This window comes from Struthio camelus, chromosome 3 (genome assembly GCF_040807025.1).
Source record: "Struthio camelus isolate bStrCam1 chromosome 3, bStrCam1.hap1, whole genome shotgun sequence".
NCBI classification, from domain to species: domain Eukaryota; kingdom Metazoa; phylum Chordata; class Aves; order Struthioniformes; family Struthionidae; genus Struthio; species Struthio camelus.
Window position 1 is genome coordinate 33,924,680 of NC_090944.1, and position 12,742 is coordinate 33,937,421.

The window sequence follows — 12,742 nt, forward strand, 5'->3', positions numbered from 1 at the left end:
CAGCGTAAAGTGTCATTTTAGATCTTCTAGGATATTTAAGCCCCTACCTGGAGATGGTGGGAATGACACAGAACCTACTGGAAACCCACATCTTTCCTTATTGGCAACAGGGGATCTGGATATCTGGGACCCCTAAGATGGCATCCAACACCTAAGTTTAGGCAACAGAATTCTACTTTGAGAAATATTTATTTTTATATCTGAACTAGTTTCATTAGGGTCCCTTTATAGTCAGTAGGGAGAAGTAAACTTCAGGATATAATTCTTATGAACTATTTTACATCTCTACTTTAGGGTCAAACGCCATCCAAATATGGTCAGTTTTTTGCATTGACTGTAAAGGAAACTCAGATAACTGCATGGACCTCTGTGCCTTCAATCACTTTTACGTCTACTGAACATACAGTGACTTGAAGCAGCACGGTATTATAAGATTCACGTAACTTGTTTTCTTCTGTCTATTCCAAATGGCCTGGTCATTAGTTACTGTACTGCTACATGGTGAACATAGAGGAAAAGAGTACAGAGCTAGTTAACAGACGTCTACTTTACATTGATGGCACGCTTAAAGAGACAGAGAGAAGACTCATAACAAGGATGAAGAATGTATTTATTCTGCCTCACCATGTGATACATAGCAGCATAATCGCAATGATACTACCAAAGTAAAATACGTCAACAAATGTGAAGGATCTCCAGGTGCTGAGTAAATGTAGCAAAGAAACACACACAAGACAACTGATGGTCTCAAGTGTATCTCTCAGAAGGAGTTATTTAAGATATTCTTCTCACAGAAGAATAAACAATTTGTGTCCAAGTGTTTTATGCTGAAAGATACTTTATGTTGATACTGTATGTTGAAAGCCTACTTATGTTGTAGATCAGCAATTTAATGCAAGACATTTTTTTCCATCAAACACCTTCACTGAAATCTGGTTTAAATAAATGTGCATTTGGTGTCTTATTCTAATTGCCTGTGAAGACTGACTGCATCGTATATGGCAGAAAATTGCCACCACTGGTAATCCAATAGGGGAAGTCAAGCTCTCATGATGAGTTGGGGTAAGCTTCAGTGAGATAAAACGAACAATGCAGGCTCAGCTTAGGACACTGCTTCCATTCTGCCATCAGATGTACATTATCAATCTCAGCAGTTTAAAAGAGCATGTGTTTGATATAGTTGACAGCAGCCTTCCAGTTAAACTGCTCTTCAGCTGGCGGATTATTGTGTGAACTTGGTTGCAGGGCAGATCTGTAAATGCGTGTTTTTTGTATTTCTGACAGTAGCTAAGACAGTAAGTAATCTGAAAACCTGTTTAAACATTCTAAGTTACTACCTTAAACAGGTGCAAATAGGCCTACATGAGATGATCATGCTACTTGCCAACTGCTGGCCAGGAAGAAGTTAACCATGCTGAGGGTCAGCAGCTGCTCAGCTGTGTCAGAAAATCCATGATAGAGAAAATCTGGGATGTCCACCACAGGCTTCAACTTAAATTATTTGGGAATAAAATCTTGGGAGGAGCACATTGTGGATGTGTGATATTTCAGCCCAGACAGTTCATAAACAGACTACCACTGTTAAAGACACAATCTTCCTCCTTATTTTTCTTTTCGTGCAAGGATATTAAGAAAGGGGAGAAGAGAGAGACAAGATTTTCTTAAACACACAGAAATATAAAATACTGCTAGAAAAGGATGATGAAGGAGGTAGATCTAGAAACTAGAGATATTTCTGTGCATCTATTTATACCTGCTCCTTACAAAATCAGCCTTGCGTCATTTACTGTTAATATAGTATGTGTAAAGAAATTAAAACATAGGCTTCTAGGAAATTATCCCATCATTTCCTAAGAGAATTCCCAAGTGATGAATGAAGAATCAGTTCACAAACAGGTGAGGGAAAGCTGAAATAAGAGACGTACAAGGGATATTTTTCAGAAAAGCAAGGTAGCGATCCAAGGGGAGACAGTGCGAATGAAGCAATAAGGCTCAAAGAAAAGTAGCAGTTAGAAGTAGCCTCTGAGGAAAAAAACAAAAACAAACAAAAAACAGAAGATAGGAATAGCTCTTAGGAAAGAAAATGGGTAGCTCACTGAGGAGCAGGAACAGCACCTGTACTACTTTTCTAATGAGGACACATACTTCTTGTGTCCATGAGAGACTTTCTTGCAGAAAGAGCTTAATGGATAGAGAAGAAATTCTTTGATGGAGATGAATATAGCTGTTTTCAAATGAATCTATTGGGCCTTACAGAGAAGTCCCTTTGAAGCTGTATTTACATTTGTTAACCTACCTTACATGGAATATCTGAGTAGGGACCATGTTTTATTTTGTGTATACACAACACCCCGCACTGGGGTCCTGAGCACTAGCTAGACGCTATTGGTGTTGACATGACGTAAGTGATAATTAACAGGATCGAATGCAGCCAACAACAGACTGGCAGAAGAAAGAGGGAGGTTGACCAGCAGCATAGACATGTTAGGATCCAGCTGTGCCGTAATAAAGGAGGGCTACAGGGAGGGAGTTTTGTCGTTTCTTCTCTCTACAGCTCCTCTCAGAAAGCCACACCTGAATAACAGCAAACATGGCAATAGCAAAGAGGCTTTGCCCACCCCCTTCAGCTATTGTGTAGCAATGAACAAAGTGATGTGCCACGTGTCAGTAAGTGTCTATGAGAAGTTTATGAGTATAAGGAAGTAAATAGCATGATTAGGTCATAAATGTATGTTTTCCACTGTACATTGCAGAAAAAGTTGAAATTAAATAGCTTAGTAACAAATTTAAAGCATGCTATTCACTGTAAGTACATTTTGCAGTATCTTTCAACTTTTCCTCTGCAAAATCCCTGGTGAGGCATTCACAGGTAGGGTCTAAGTATTTGAGCTATTCTGATTATATAATTTCCATATCTATTGTTTAGCCCATGCTCTTAACAGGTTGACATGATGCATAACCCCACCAGAAGATAATAGCTCAGCATGCTACATGAAGCCCACTTGAACTATTCTGGCGAGAATAAGTGAGACATTAATTATCCCACAGCTGAATCTATTGAAGACTTATTAACACTAATTCACAAGAAAGGGGCTTGTTTGATTCCCAGCAGGGATGGAGAAGCTGAATTAGACTGTTGTTAAAATGCACCTAATATTCAGGCAGTACCTCCCAAAGCAATGTGATTTTAAAGTGATATTAGTAAGATTATCTGAAATATCCTTGACTCCTCTATAAATATTACTACTGTATTACCATGCAATTACTATCCATTGCCAAACCAAACTTAAGACTATGACATTTAGAATAACCTTTAGAGCACCAAAATTTATTTGAAATTATTCCAGTAATTCATGGCCAAAAGCTAAGCCTGCATAATAGGATTTTTTTAGCATTTATTTTAGAAATTCAAACTGATTACCATATGTAAATCTGTCATGAATTAATTCAGAAGGAATTAAAGAACACTTACAAAGTAATTCATGGAAGAGTCCAATACTTTAAAAAATTACTATCATTGGTAACTTAAAAATTACTATCACAGGAAACCAGAAAGTACTACTATGTTAGACTAGCTATTATTATATTGACACTAGCTAAGAATCTTTCCAGACTATAGAAACCAAAAGCAAATACAACCTCTAGGCTGAAGGCGTAAACAGAAGCTGAAAATATATTTTGCATTTCTTTAAAAAGCTTGAAAACCCAACAATATGCTACAAAGTTCATTTTCTTTGTGCATTTGCATTAAACTAACAGCTTTGGTTTTAGTTATACCTTTATAGTGTGTTTAAGTCTACATGTAGGCATTATTTTGGAATAAAAGCACCTCTAGGTGATTTTTTTTTCAACAAAAATGAATCAACAAAAAGGATATAGCAACTATGAGTCTATAATGAGCTAAGTTTTCAATTTATTGTAAATATGTAGACCATACATTAAATTTAAATACATTTTAGAATATTTAATAATAAAAATAGGTTAATTTTACTTAAAAGATTATTCATGGCTTAAAAGGGCTGTACACTTTTAATTTAAATATTCCTTGCAGTGATTCTTTAATACATTCTACTTTTTACTTAAAGGTTTCCCAGGTTCTATTCCTGGGTGTGATCTTTAGCGCTTCAGTTTTATGAGCAGCCCAGTATTTACCTCATGCTTGACAATGCTGAGAATTGATAAATGCATTCCTTTGCTTGTATTCTCAGGGTGTCCTTAAATATAGTTGAGAAATTAAGTGTCTATCTATATGCAGTGCAGGTTGTTTTTTTCTCAAAATCCTTAAACAGCCTTGAGAACAAAAGATCGGTCACCAGAAGGGGAAGGGAGTTAGACACTTACATCTTTTTCTAGCACTTCTTGTGTTTCTTCTGACTAGCTGTAAGCATTTTCCCACCAAGCCCAGCATTTTCTGGGGTCCCATTCTGCGATGCCTGTCTCCTCCTCTGCTCTGCCCAGGAAGCCTTCACGCCTGACGCGCGTTCTGGGGTCCGCTCCTGGGAGCAAGGCTACAAGTCAGCTTTTCAAAACTCACTGACTCAGTTCCCTTTCTTTGTTTTACTTTTTTTTTTTTTAAATAAGATCATTTGCCTGACAAAAGAGAAAATGTTCATTGCAGAAGGAAATAACTTTGTCATTTGAATCACAGTTTTCTTCATATCCAGATAGAAAAGATTTCATAAAGATTTTTGTCATACCAAAACACGGACAAATACTGCAGCTGGCAGGTGGATTGACATAATACTGTGTTGTGGCATGTGGAGTCAATACTCTGCAACACTCAAAACACTATTTATATTATATAGAGGAATGCAATGGTTCTTTAGGTGAGACATAACGATCACTTCATAAATGTAAATAAATGTTTACAAAAGTGGAAAACTTTCTCTGAGCTCTTAGAAGAGCCTCATAATAAATTGACTATGTCTAGGTGTCTATTATAAAACTTTTCTGTTCTTGAATCACTGTTAACATAGTGCACGCTCATGATCTGCAAGTATTTCCAACAGTGTTCATGAATTTTCAAACTGCAGCCAGTTGCAGCCAACTGACAGGAACATTTTTAAAAGCTTGACCCAGCAAAGTGCTGAGCAGGTTTCTGAGGTGTTAGGCAGTCTCAAATCCAATTGTTTTTAGGGAGAGCTGTGGCTACTTGCTATATTTTAAGAAAACTCAGCATTTTGCAAGATTTAACTCTGAAGATCCTAATTGAAATTCAATGAGAGTGAGCTTCCTAAAACTCAGCGTCTCTAGGATATTTTGGTACTTGAAACCAATGAAGTCAGCTCCCTCAGTGGCTTTGGGGATCAGACTTGTCACTTCACAGAATCCAGTGTCATGGCATCCAGCTTCTGCACAGGACTGCATGTTCCTCATCTTCCTCAACGAAATAACTGAGAACCGAAACAAAGAAGTCAAAATATGTAAAGGGCAAGGACTGGCATGCATCTGGCTGATCTGGTTAGAAATAGAAGCCTCCTGCTATTTTGAATCCTGTGACATAATCACACTGGAGTTAGAAGCTTCAAGTACCAGTTTTCCTATTGAAGAAAAAGTAGATACAGGAGAAACCCACTTCAGAAGAGCAAATAGCTTAGGAGTTAAGCATTTGCTGGGAATAGGACTTAACTCAATATTCCAAGGGTGTACCATAATCACTCAGCCTTTATATATCTTAGATGGAAAACAAACATTACACTAACCCACCAGCTGTTCAGGCCACATTCAATGTATTCATGTTTGTATGATAGCACTGGATTGGTGTGCACCAATGAGCTACACGTTTCTCTTCTGGCTTGAGTATTTGACTTTGGTTTATAGAAAGGCTCTAGAAGTTCTTTTATCAAGTGGTATCAGCAATAACGTGGCTTTGAACATGCTCATCATCCGAAAATGAAGACAGCCACAGTGCTATGCACCTGCTAAAGACGTCTTCATCTATCTAAGAGTCCTGATGCCCACAGAGAAAGCTAGGAGCTTGAGTGTCCCAAAAGAAAGTACCATATGGTTCTAACAGCTAGGGAAAAATGGAAAATCAAAGAGGGCTCAGTAATGTAGGTAGGATTTTGTTGTGGGAAAGATAATACCTCCATCTTCCATAGCAATCCATGAGGAAATTCTAAAGATGTGACTTGATGGCATATTATTGGAAATGCATTTAATTATTTGTAACTGCCAAGGACATAATAAGTTGGGAGGGCAGAGGGAGGAGACTTAGTAATAACTCCAAACAACTAATCTTTTATGTCTGCCATTTGTAGAAGGGAAATTACAATTTTGAATGTTAAAGTAAACTAAAATGGAGTGAAGAAAATAGAAGTAAATGTTGCAAGATGACAAAGGAAACCTGGTATAGCCATCCAGGCGTGTTTGAGCTCCTGACAAAAAGGAATAAAGGTACATTTCTGTTACTTCATATGGAAATAGTATGCTATTGTTGAAAATTTCAGCTGTGTATTGAAAAAAAAAGAAATCACTACCATACTATTCAGTAGATGATATCAGAATTGAGCAGTCAATAGACTTGACTCATTCTCCCAAAAAGAGTAAATATATGAAATCTATGTACAGTTTGGCAGAAATTGCACCATTGAAATTGCACCATTGCCTATTTCTGTTTTGAAATGCCTTATAAGATGTTCATTGATGGTCCAGCACTGAGTGCCTCATCTTCCACAACTCTCTCTTCAGCCCTCTGCAAAGCCCATTAGAGCAAGAAAGAAGGAAGAGAGTGTATCTATCTGACTGATCTAAGCAAGCCACAAGCCAGTACAGTAGTCAACACATGGAGAAATGAGAAGTCTCTCCAGGATGCACATTCCAGGGGTCTGTTTGGCAGAAAGGCTGAAGTTTTCCCCAGAAGTTTCCTCAAGGACTGCATCCTCCACTTATGCCCTTGGTAGCACAGGCCTTCCCCCATGTCTTCCACAAGGAGGAAAGGAAATTTCATAATCCAGGTACTGTTAACTCAAGAAGTACTGCCCCAATAAGTTCACTATTACTTTAAAAACTTTACAAAATCTTTGTTAGAATTTTCTAATTTTCCATGTTCTACATATGCCAGGACTTACAGGAACAGTTTAGGGTTTAGTTTGATTGTCAAAATCAGCCAAAAGAATTCTCTGATTCACAGAAGTGCCCCACACTGCGGTACCAAAAGCACTTGGTGGAGTCCTTGCTGGAGCCTGAGCCTAAGAGGGTTGCACTCCTGCGGGTGAGTCCTTGTGGAGAACCTGTTCAGGAATTAGAAGCCCACAGAGAAGCCAACTGAAGTTACGAGCTTGCTTTTTCTTTCCCCCCCTGCTATTTTTGCTTTTTTTTCTTTCTTTCTTTTCTTTCTTTTTTTTTTCCTCAAAAGAAGAGTTAAGCATTACAGTTTGGATTAATTTGAGTTGGTATTTTGTTATGCTATTAAAATGCAGTTACACTACTGCTTTCTTGCAATACTGATTTTACCTATAACCTGCTGTTTGAGTCAAATGGGTTTACTGTGGTTTTGTTTTTGCCTCTTTTTCCAAATACTATTTTTAATTACCATATATATTTTAGGAAATATTTAATCTCATTTTAAATACATGGGAAAGAAAGTGAACGCAATACGTATAAAAGCAGACATTAACCGTTTACACAATGAAACGGATGAAGGCATGATGAGGATGACTTTGCTAGCTATATTAGGAACATATTAGGTGTTGTCCTGCAAGGTTACACATGGCTTATTTCTACCCCTCAAGTCTTAGCATCTGGACAAAAACAAACATGTTCTGCGGTCTAAGCAAATAAAAATAGGAGCACTCAGAGGCAGCAGAAAGCTAGGACACCACAAGTAAAGGAGTGAAGCTGTGATTCCACCTGCCCTACCTTGTCAGCCAGCAAAGCATGGTGCTCGCTATGAAAGGTGGTGGCAGCTGTCACTGCTCTGTTCTTTCCTTTAGGGACTTTGCATTTGATTTAGGATAATGTTTCCATCAGCTGCCACAAGAGCTTCTCTTCACACATGCATGGCAACCTGGCAAAGTTGCAAAGTTACAGTTTAGTGTTAAGTGTTTAGGAGCTTAGATCTCAGCTAAAGAGGGTAAGTCAAATGAAACCTAGTAGGTGAACCTCATCACTTAATAAGTCAAGCCCAGACTGCTGCTACTGATGTCTGTGTTTTCTACATATGCTTGGTATTTAGCATGCAGCCCTCTACATCTCAACTTATTCCTTACCTTGCAGTTCTTGCATGGCCAGAAATTATGACAGGAAAGAACTCAAAACTCCAACCAAACCATCTGAGCTTTGACCTCAGCCAGCTCCACTTTGCTTTCACCCATCATAAACAGCAACAAATCTTTTCTAATTGAGTTAAAGATATTACTGAGGCTGAGGGAGCTGGCGGATGTTATTGCTAGGCCACTCTCCATCATCTTTGAAAGGTCCTGGAGATCAGGAGAGGTGCCTGAGAACTGGAAGAAAGCCAATATCACCCCAGCCATCAAAAGGGGCAAGAAGGAGGAGCCAGGAAACTACAGGCCTGTCAGCCTCCCCTCCATCCCTAGAAAGATGATGAAACAGCTCTTCCTGCATGCTATCTCTAAGCATGTAGAGGATGAGAACATGATCAGGAGTAGTCAGCATGGATTCACCAAAGGGAAATCATGCTTGACCAACCTGATGGCCTTCTGTGATGGAATGACTGGCTGGGTCGATGAGGGCAGAGCAGTGGATGTTGTCTCCCTGGACTTCAGCAAGGCTTTTGACACTGTCTCCCATCACATCCTCCTAGGTAAGCTCAGGAAGTGTGGGCTAGACGAGTAGACAGTGAGGTGGATTGAGAACTGGCTGGATGGCCGAGCTCCGAGGGTTGTGGTGAATGGCGCAGAGTCAAGTTGGAGGCCTGTGGCTAGCGGTGTCCCCCAGGGGTCAGTCCTGGCTCCAGTCTTGTTCAATGTATTCATCAATGACCTTGAGGAAGGGACAGAGTGCACCCTCAGCAAGTTTGCTGATGATACTAAACTGGGGGGAGTGGCTGGCACAGCAGAAGGCTGTGCTGCCATTCCGAGGGACCTGGAGAGGCTGGAGAGGTGGGCGGAGAGGAACCTGCTGAAGTTCAACAAAGGCAAGTGCAGGGTCCTGCACCTGGGGAGGAATCACTCCAGGCACCAGGACAGGCTGGGGGTTGACCTGCTGGAGAGCAGCTCTGCAGAGAAGGACGTGGGAGTGCTGGTGGACAACAAGTTAAACATGAGCCAGCAGTGTGCCCTTGTGGCCAAGAAGGCCAATGGGATGCTGGGGTGCATTAGGCAGAGTGTTGCCAGCAGGTGGAGGGAGGTGATCCTGCCCCTCTGCTCATCCCTGGCGAGGCCATATCTGGAGTGCTGTGTCCAGTTCTGGGCTCCCCAGTACAAGAGAGACATGGCACTCCTGGAGAGAGTCCAGCGGAGGGCTCTACCAAGATGATTAGAGGGCTGGAGCACCTCTCCTATGAAGAAAGACTGCAAGAGCTGGGCCTGTTCAGCCTGGAGAAGAGAAGATTGAGAGGCGATCTCATCAACGTGTACAAGTATCTGAAGGGGGAGTGTCAAGAGGATGAGGCCAGCCTCTTCTCCGTGGTGCCCAGCAACAGGACAAGAGGGAACGGGCAGAAACTGAAACACGGGAAGTTCCATCTGAACCTGAGAAAAAACTTCTTCACTGTGAGGGTGACAGAGCATTGGAACAGGTTGCCCAGAGGGGTAGTGGAGTCTCCTTCGCTGGAGATATTCAAAAGCCGTCTGGATGTGATCCTGGGCAATATGCTCTAGAGGATCCTCCTCGAGCAGGGAGGTTGGACTAGATGATCTCCAGAGGTCCCTTCCAACCTCAACCATTCTTTCATTCTGTGATTCTGTGATTTATGTTCTCTAGCACAAGCAGATCATGGGGAAGCAACATATAGTTGTGTGCTGAGGTAATGTTCTTAATATGTCTACTTCTATGGATCTTGTTTAACATCTACCGTTCAAAATGTTCATGGAATATAAAGACAATTAAAAAAACCAACTGTATACATTTCCAGTTTACCTCAGTACAGGTTAACCAGGACCAGCTAACACATTTATGTATAACCCAAGCAAAGTTAAATTTGAAAAGCTTATTGTTTGGAGGGAAACACAGAATAACAATCTTTATTGCTCTCTCTTATTTTTTGAATTCTGTTTGAACAAAGCACTTCTCTTGTCAGTATTTATTTGTACAATGCCCCAAAGTGTGCTATCCGCTCTTCAGATGCTTGTCGATATGTTTATTTATTAAAAAAAAAAATCTATCTTTTCACCATCAACTCTTCTGTTGATAAGATTTTGTATGTAAAATATTGTAGCTTTAGTGTTGCTTGTATATTTCTCAGGGAAAAAATCCTTATTATATTGCTGCAACAATTTCAGTGTCTTCTACATAAAAGTAAAGTATTTTTAGTAAAACACATTTTAAGAGTGATTTGAATCGCAGGGGATCAGCAGGCAGTTCATTGTAATGCCTGTGAAGAGATAGCTAGCACACATTGATTTTAACTTCTGTGGTAATAAACACAGTAAAGATCTTGAAGTTAAAAGCCAGGATACTAAAGAAAAAAAAAAGTTTAAAAACTACTTATAGATTTTTCAAGGCTACAGTTTCTTGCTTCTGGCATTAAATACGTCTCATCATCCAAAGAAGTTTCACTTCTACTTTCACCTGTTAGGAAAAATCACATCTAATGGCTTCTACAAACTCAGATAACAAATTTAAGACTGAATTCCTAAACAAGCACTGCACATTAGAAGGAGGGGAAGAGAGCCTTGAACAAGCAGCAACTGAGGCAGAGGCAGCTGCAGAGAAACAGAAAGGAAAAAGTCAGAAACTGAGAAACAGCAGTGAAAAATCAAGGAAATCACATCCTCATCCATCTGAGAGTGGAGGTTGGTGTTAAATGAACAGAGAATATCTTCAGAAATACCCTTGATAGATGGATCCCCATGCTTTAAATAAAGCCATAAAATATATTATACAGTGAAAAGTGTTGAGGGGGCAGCTGGAGAAGCAAAATATTCCCAGTGTTGCTCATGAGAAATGTATTTTCACAATTGAACACAGAAGGCTCAAAATATAATGCATGCCTTTTTGTACTAGCAAGTGGTATCTCGTGTTAGATTTACCCCTACCCAAAGAGTAGTTTCACAGATTTTTGATTTTTTTTCACCTGAAAAAATCCTAAAGGATAACAAAGAAAAATTTTTCAGGGAGCCGGAAGAAGTAACAAAGTGCTACACTCTGAAAATTGGTCTAATAGAGTTCATCTATCTCAGGCATAATATGAGCTGTGGAAGCTGATGAGCAGGCCAGCAAATTAGGTGCCAGGGTTGGAGCTGCCTATCTTTAACCACCAAAGACTGAAAACATTGGCCTTTGTCTTTAGTACCACCTAGTGTCAAAACCCTTCACTCTGAGTTGAAAAGAAATGAATTGAGCTCTGTCCATTCTCCTTTATTTTCTAAACAACGCCAGAATATGCAGGAACAGGGACAGGAAGGCCTCTTTTTCACCTGAGAGCATAAGGAAGAGGGTCTTTCATAGCTCTGCTTACTTTCTGGGAGAAAATATTTGGGGCCTGAAAAGAACTTGCATTTGTGGTACATCAGGCCCAAGCTCCTTCAATATTATGCATAATTTTAAGCACACTTACATTTTCCCATAGTATAAGCAACAGAAATGCTATAGGGCTTCTCTGCCCTGAGAAGGCACTGCACAGTGAGCTGGGCTGGGGCTGCACAGCCCATGCACTGCTTTACATTCGCAGGCAAGCCACAGCTGGCGAGCCGGGCCACTGGCGGTGGAGAGCCCGTGTCGCTGCCAAGCCAGGTATGTTGCCTGCCTCCGAAAGGCACGGTCCCTGCAGGCCCTCCAGTGCGTGCCCAGTGAGCCTTGACACCCAGCAGCAGCACCTGGTAGGTTCTGCTGAGCCCAGCCTAGCCCAGACTTTGGGGACCTTTTCCCACAAAACATTTCTAGAAGAAAACTATTTTGCCCCAGAATTTCCTTCCTGTACTGTTTGGGACTTTCCAAAACATGATGTTTGGAAGAAAAAATCATAAAGTCACTGTAGAAAGCTAGCAAAATGAATTCAGGTTAAGACAGAAGCTAGAACAGATACAGCAAATGTGAAAAGATACACAGCAGGCACATTTACCAAACCAGGACAGAGTGTATCTCCCTGGAGATGCTAGCAGCGCAAGTACACAAGCCCCTATTGCAATTCCTATGACTAATGAGGAACTGCCATGGCAGCTCCACATATAGTTTATAGATCTACTTATAAATTTAATACAAGAACAGGCCAGAGAAACAAGATAAAGATTAAATATATAGCAAAAAATTGTAGCAACATCAGCTAATTGCATAGCTGAGGCAGGAGGTGTTAATTACAATTATAGATGAGCCAGCTAGTAATTCACACATTAGTGAGCATAGAGCAATTATCAACCTGCTGGTTTTCTTGCTACTCATAATATACATGTTTTCCCATTTTTGACGGAAGATAATAGATGTATTGAACAATGTAACAGAATAGCAATGGATACAATGCTTATTTAGGTAACCTACAGCTGTGCTGTGCAATATTGTCACAAAGTATTTTGTTTCATTTGGAATAACTCACTATCCTGAGAGCTAAGTATTCTACTGCTAGACTTAAGTAGAAAAAATGTCATGGGTATTTCACAGATGGACAGACACAGTTTGTTTC